Source organism: Callospermophilus lateralis, chromosome 5 (genome assembly GCF_048772815.1).
Source record: "Callospermophilus lateralis isolate mCalLat2 chromosome 5, mCalLat2.hap1, whole genome shotgun sequence".
Lineage (NCBI taxonomy): Eukaryota > Metazoa > Chordata > Mammalia > Rodentia > Sciuridae > Callospermophilus > Callospermophilus lateralis.
This window is the reverse complement of record NC_135309.1, coordinates 145553725-145560551: the sequence shown is the minus strand read 5'-3', so window position 1 is coordinate 145560551 and position 6827 is coordinate 145553725.

Genomic DNA, 6827 nt, shown 5'->3' with positions numbered 1-6827 from the left:
ACTCTCAGACGATCTGTCCTATTTTAAAGCACCACCCAGGACATTTCTTCCTTATTCCTTATCATTGGCAATTATTTCAGATCTCCACTCTGATTTTTTGATCATCAGGATTTTATTTTTTTATTTTAAGGTAGCACTCATCCATGGTTCCTTTGGTTCCTTTCCCTGTGGATTTGTGATATTCTCTTTCCTCAGGCAATGGTATGTCTGGCAGCAGCTAAGAACCAACAGTTCACATCTTTCCCAACTCTATCCAGTGACATCAAGTGGGTCACTTTAAATCGCCACAGTGGAAGTTTTGATACCATAGAAATTGGCAAAATGCTACAAATAAGAATCTTTTTTTTTTCCCCAAAGAGTTACACTAGCTCAAGGATTCAAACTGCAACACTAATCAGTTTTGTCCTTGCTGTGGCCTAGCCCTGACTGTCACACTGTCCTCCTAAGAGAGGGAAGGACAAGAAGTCCTGTCATTAAACAATATTTACAAAATCACTCAGAGAAACATGTGGATGACTCCTGGAAGACTTCTTTTGAACTGCAGATTATTTCAATCTGATATTCATTTGTTAACATTTTTTGATAAAACAGTTTAAAAATAATGGATTTTATTTTAGTAAAATGTAAAATTGAAAATTCTGAACTTAAAATTTTGCACAAGATCACTTTAGCAAACTATTAGATCTTAATACATCAAGTTCTTGCTACTGAAAATTATAGAGACATGTAACAAAAGTATACAATTAAGAGGCACACAGTTAAGTGGCATACAATTAAGTGAAAAAAGTTACACAGAAAAATGTGTATCTTATGATTGCATTTATGCACAAAATCTACATATAAATTGAGAAGAAACACTGAGGACCTGATATAACAATAATGTGCCATTCCTCTATTGGGTGATGGTTATACTGACATGTTCACTCTGTAATAATTATTTGAGCTTTCAAATTATGATATGCATGCTTTTGCATATGCATGTTATATTCGAATGAAAAAGTTTGCTTAAGCTTGGGCTTGTTGGTACACATCATCCCAGCAGCTCAGGAGGCTGAGGCAGGAGGATCACAAGTTCAAAGCTAGCTTTAGCAACTTAGGGAGGCCCTGAGCAATTTAGTGAGACCCTGCCTCAAGATAAAAAATTAAAAAGGACTGGGGATGTGACTCAATTGTTAAGCACTCTTGGGTTCCATCCTCAGTACCAAAAAAAAAAAGTATTTAATATCTAAAGTAGGTGTGTATAGATACATGTGTATTTATAATTTCTCAGAAAAAACTAGGAGAATACATTTATTCATTAATAATGGTTTCCTCTGGGGAGTAGAGTAGTAATTTACATGAGAGTAGAGTGTATTTTGACATATTGCACCTACATGGAGTATAACTTATTCTAATTAGAATCCCATTCTTGTGGTTGTACATGATGTGGAGTTACACTAAACGTGTATTCATATATGAACATAGGAAAGTTATATTCGATTAATTCTACTGTCTTTCCTATTTCTATCCCCCTCCCTTCCCTTTATTTCCCTTTGTCTAATCCACTGAACTTTCATTCTTCCCTCCCCATCTCTTGTTGTGTGTTAGCATCTGCATATCAGAGAGAACATTCATTCTTTGGTTTGGGGGGGACTGGCTTATTTCACTTAAGATTAGTATGAGAAAATATTTGAGGATCATAGACAAAAAATAACTGTGTGATACATTCAAGGCTAGTTTTAATGAGGCCTTCAACAGGTTTAAGCCTTCTTTTAGGTTCTTCATAAGCCAAACTGTACAGTTTCTTCAGACACCCATCTAGGTTTCAACCAATCAGGAATATGTTCTCAACCGACTTTAATTTCAGCAGAGCTGTTGCATATGGCTATGAAACCACACACAGGTTCTGAAATCAAGCTTTTGCTTCCCACCATCAGCTGAGTGCTGCAGCCATCTCCAGCCAGAAGGGGCGCCATTTTCTAGTTCTCACAAAGCCATTATGTGGATTAGTGATGACCTTGATTGAATCATTCTTTTGGAAAGTAGGACAATTTCTTTTCCATTGGCCATGGGAATACCCTATGAAATAAAAGTCATTTGAGGCTATTACTTATTGCAATGCTGATTGTGTTCATCTATAATTTTGACACTTTTAAGGGTCTTCTTAAGACTTTTACTTACTTAACTCAGCAGATAGCAAAAGCTCAAAAATATTCAGAAACATTCTTCCTTACTTCAGCACTGTTACTTTATAAAACTTTCCCCACAATCGCCTTTTCATCTTTGATGTCTGGATTGGCAATAAGAGACTTAATGTATATCATACTTTTTCCCTCTTAAAGTAAATCAATAATGAATGCACTTTTATTAAAACTAGGGCTGGGAGCCTGAAATTTGCATTTTCATTCTGCCTGTGAGCCCTGACTTGAAGCCAGGGGAAATTTTTACTCTCCAAATCCTGGGCAATATAGTACTACCCTCTGGCTATTGGGAACCTTTTGCAAATGACCCTTTGGATCAAATGCTAACATGTGAAAAGAATATCATAGGATTTATATCCACTCCAAACTCAAATTCTTAGGTTCATGAATGTGGCTGGAGGATACAGGTAGAAGCAGAGAAGCCCTGTGATGTTCTTTACAGGAGTAGCAGATGAAGCTGGAATTATTAAAAATGTGGGGGTGGGAGATTGACAATTAAATTGTTCTATTTTCCTCAGACAAGAAAAGGAAGGGCCAAAGTAATTCTCCCTTCTGGGGAGAAGGATGCAAAGCCCTGGTGTTTCCTTAAGATTCAGGAGGCAAACAATATTTCCGGAGGCATGAAGACAATATAGATCAAGGTAAAGAAGAGCCTTCGATATGTCAGTCCTGCCATCATCCTCCTGTCTGAAAACACATTTTTGTTTTGTTTTGGGATGTCTCACAATTCTCAACTCTCTGCTTTGCATGTGTGACAGCAGAAAATCTGATCTGGGTGACTGTCAAGGACCAGAAATATATGTTCTTGTCAGAGAAGGCATGGGCTGCTGTTCTGACATTGGTCCTACTGCCTCATCTGTGCGGGCCTCCCCACCTTCCTCCATCAGAGGCAGGGCACTGGGCATTGGCAGGAGCTGTGGTCAGATGGTCCACAGCATCATACTTTAGGTGGGAAGTTGGGAATGTGTGCTGCTGGGAATTCTTTCTCACTTCCATTTCCACCTGAAGGCTGACATTGATCCAGCTGCTGGGCTGGGTGAGGTCTTTAACTCTGCGTGTTCCTTTTGAACTCTGTCCATTCACCTCAGGCTTTGCTTTGCTTCTTACTTTGCCACAGCAAGACTCCTTTCACTCTGTGAACTCAGCCAGGATCAGCTTTGAGTTCATCCCATCTCTCCTGAAATTCAACCTGCCCACCTCAAAACTTCTTTAAGTTTTGAATATTGATTTGAAACTTTCACTGCAGTATTAAAAGTTCAAAAGTTGAGAGAATGAAAGTGAAGATTTCAAAGTCAAGAATGCTAGTTTTTAGAAACAAAAAACTTGATAAAATACTCATTGTGTTTGCATATAGTGTTCGTAGAAACTTTTGCTTCCATATATTCTCTAATGTTATAAGGTAACATTCTGAAAAGATTAAAAAACGAACTCTACAATAATATATTGAATTTGAAATCTTGCTTCTCCAGTTACTGAATTCTGCTCAGTTGAGACTGCCAGTCACTGATCTTAAGAGTTTATTTATAAGTAAAATGAAGTTGTAATACTTAACTTGGAGACTTGTTCTGAGAGCCAAATGAAAGCATGTGTAAAATACCTGGACACAGCTTATCCTCAATAAATGTTAGTTCTTCTACTGTGCTTTCATCTCCAAACAAAATTTTCGCATAAATACCTTTCTGAATGGAATGACCACATAATGTCATGAGTGATTATGCATATTTCTGGGTACCTCATCAATCTTTGATATTGTCATTTCCCTTTTATCAGCAAGGTGATCCACCAAAGTTAGGTTTCAAACATGATTTAAGTTTGTGAGAATCAATTATTTTATCTTTGTTCCTTGATCTAAGTTCAAAAACTTTACTTTGGCATCTGTCCACTGACATGTCTCCAAATGGCTTACTTTAAAATGATTCATGTTTCAATTACTACTCTTTAACAAGAAAAAACTAAATACTGTATTTAGGAGAAATTTTATTTTTAAAATTGAGTGAAAAGAGTATGGGAGAATAGGTAAAGTAGGGATAAATGTTACATTTATTTGAAATACAAATGAAAAATATTAGAATTGTCAGTACTAAATGTAAGCATAGTAAAACCCAACATTCTTATTTTGTTAATAAAATTGACTCTAAATTTTCATTCTAGATCAGCTTTTTAGTTCAAAGTTGATGAAGAAAATAAAATAAAAGCCTAGGAGATCCCTGTATCAAGCACTGTTATAAGTACAGTCAACATTTAAATATATTCAAACACTACCACTTTATTTTTTAAAACAGTGAAGTATGTGGATAAAGCCAAATGCTTTGAGTTTGTTCTTATGATTTGTCTGTTTCATGACATCCAAATTTATTGAGTGAATTCATTTCTCCATACTTAAGACTTCATAATTTATTTCCATTTCCTTTAAAGGCTATTTTCTTTGGTAGGTCTAATAGCCTTCCATTTTTATATGTCATTGAAGACAGAAATTCTATTAAAAAAAGAAATTTTCTGAAAAATAAATGAATGGGAAGTGAATTAGGACAGATAGTTCTCAAAAGTGCACAGATCATCTACCACTGAGACTTGGGGCCTTTGATCAGGTTGGAGAGGCTGGTGAAGGTCAAGGTTTCCATATTGAAAGTCAAATTTCCTTCCAGATGCCACTGGGAGAGGTCTTCAGCAACCTTTTTTATTTTCTATATCTGAATGTCTCCCTCACCCCCAACAAATCTAGAAACTAAATAGAAGCCAGCTAGAGGGAGGCCTAACTCATGCTGAAACAACACCTCTAGATGATAGCTGCTCTCTAGTGCATGGATCAATCAATGATGAATTAGTGAATGAATGAATGAATACATTTTAAAGGGATTTTATGATCTTACTAAGATTAGAGAGACAAAGTTCTCATTTTAAATGAGAATTGGGTTTTCTTTCTGTCTGCTTTTAAGCTCTCTGCTCTTTGATAACATTTATTAATTGTGCTGAGACTCATGAAGAATGTTTGTGAGCTCTGTGTTATGCAATGGCAGTCAGGAGAGTGGATCCGGGTTTTGTGAGGTTAAATTTTACACAATTTTAGAGGCCTTTTCTGAGAAAAAAAGAATGTGCATAATACACAAGGTTTTTGTGGAGGACATTTTTACCCCAATTGGGTTAAAATATTTTACTTTTGCAAATGTTATAAAAACATAACTATATGCCCATTAAAGCACACTGCTGTGAGTGTTGGCTGCTAACTGCCACAACTGACCCCTTATCCATGAATAAAGCTAAAATGGATAAAGCTAAGATGACTTAGAGGATGGGTGTCAGTGACACTCACTCCTCCATGCATTGGAAGCTTCCCTACCGCACGGGGCCTCAAGGAGACCAGCTTCTCCCAGGAAGAGTAAGCATTTCTTGAACAAGGTAGAAAATGCGGGGTGTCATATGACCTGGTCTCAGAAGTCCTCTAGTGTCCCTTCATCATACTTTGTTGGTCAAGGCAGACATGTGCCCACCCAGATTCAAGAGAATGAAACACAGACCCTACCGTTGTGGTCTTTTGTGCAAAAGACCATAAGGGCCCAGTTAGGAACAAATCATACTGAGGAACAGGCAGGTTGTAGAAAAGCTGTTTACTGTTTTAGTAGGACCTGGTCTAAATTCTTATCATGTTGCCCTTTGCAAATTTCAGGTCTCTGTGAAATAATACCAGATTTACTGATTCAGCCCTCAAGATGCTGAAGTTATTTCATGGTCATGGAACTGCACTGGGGATGCTGTAAATGAGAATCATTGAGAGATCTGACTCAGCAGCCCATGGACAAAGGTCAAGTTGATTTTCCTGCAAGCAATGTTGAAAGCATAAATTGCTTAATTATTGATGCCAAAGTGCTTCACTCTAGCTAACAATAATATTAGTCTGTTAACAGATTCCTGTAACACAAATATCTACTTCCCTAGAGAAGCAGAAATGGTTGCTGCACTCAAATTTTCATTATTTTCATAGCTTGTGATTTTTACTTCATTTAGACTTTCAAGATATATATGCACACAAAATATGTATATATGGGGAGAGGAAGGGAAGGCAAAAAGAGTAAGAGAAAAAAGTATACACACATGCATATGTATAGCAAAAGCATTAAATTATTCAGAGTAACATATAAAATAGAAAATAGTTTTTGTGCATAATATAACCATGTCTAATTTTGCTTTTTCTTCTGGAGTAGAAAACATAAGGTAAAATTTGCCATTGTTGACTATATGCATGTTGTACAATTGATCTATAAAAGTGTTGATCTTGCAAAACTGAAACTATGTGCATAAAATGACTGTCCTTTCCCCCTCCTGGTCAGCTCCTCACTGGTAACCACTACTCTATTTTCTGCTTCTAAGAATTTGACTACTTTAGAGACCTCATGTAAGTGGAATTATGCAATACACAATTTGTATTTTTAACTGGTTTATTCATTTATAATGTCTTCAAGATTCATTTGTGTTACACATAAAGATTCCTTCTATTTTAAGGTTGAATAATATACTATTTTATGTGTATATCACATTTTCTTTCCCACTTCTATGAGGGACATATGTTTTTGCTAATTTTGATGTGATCACAACACTGTAATTTATGTAGTGAAGACGTTCCTATTTTGTTGTTTTGTTTCTATTTCTTAT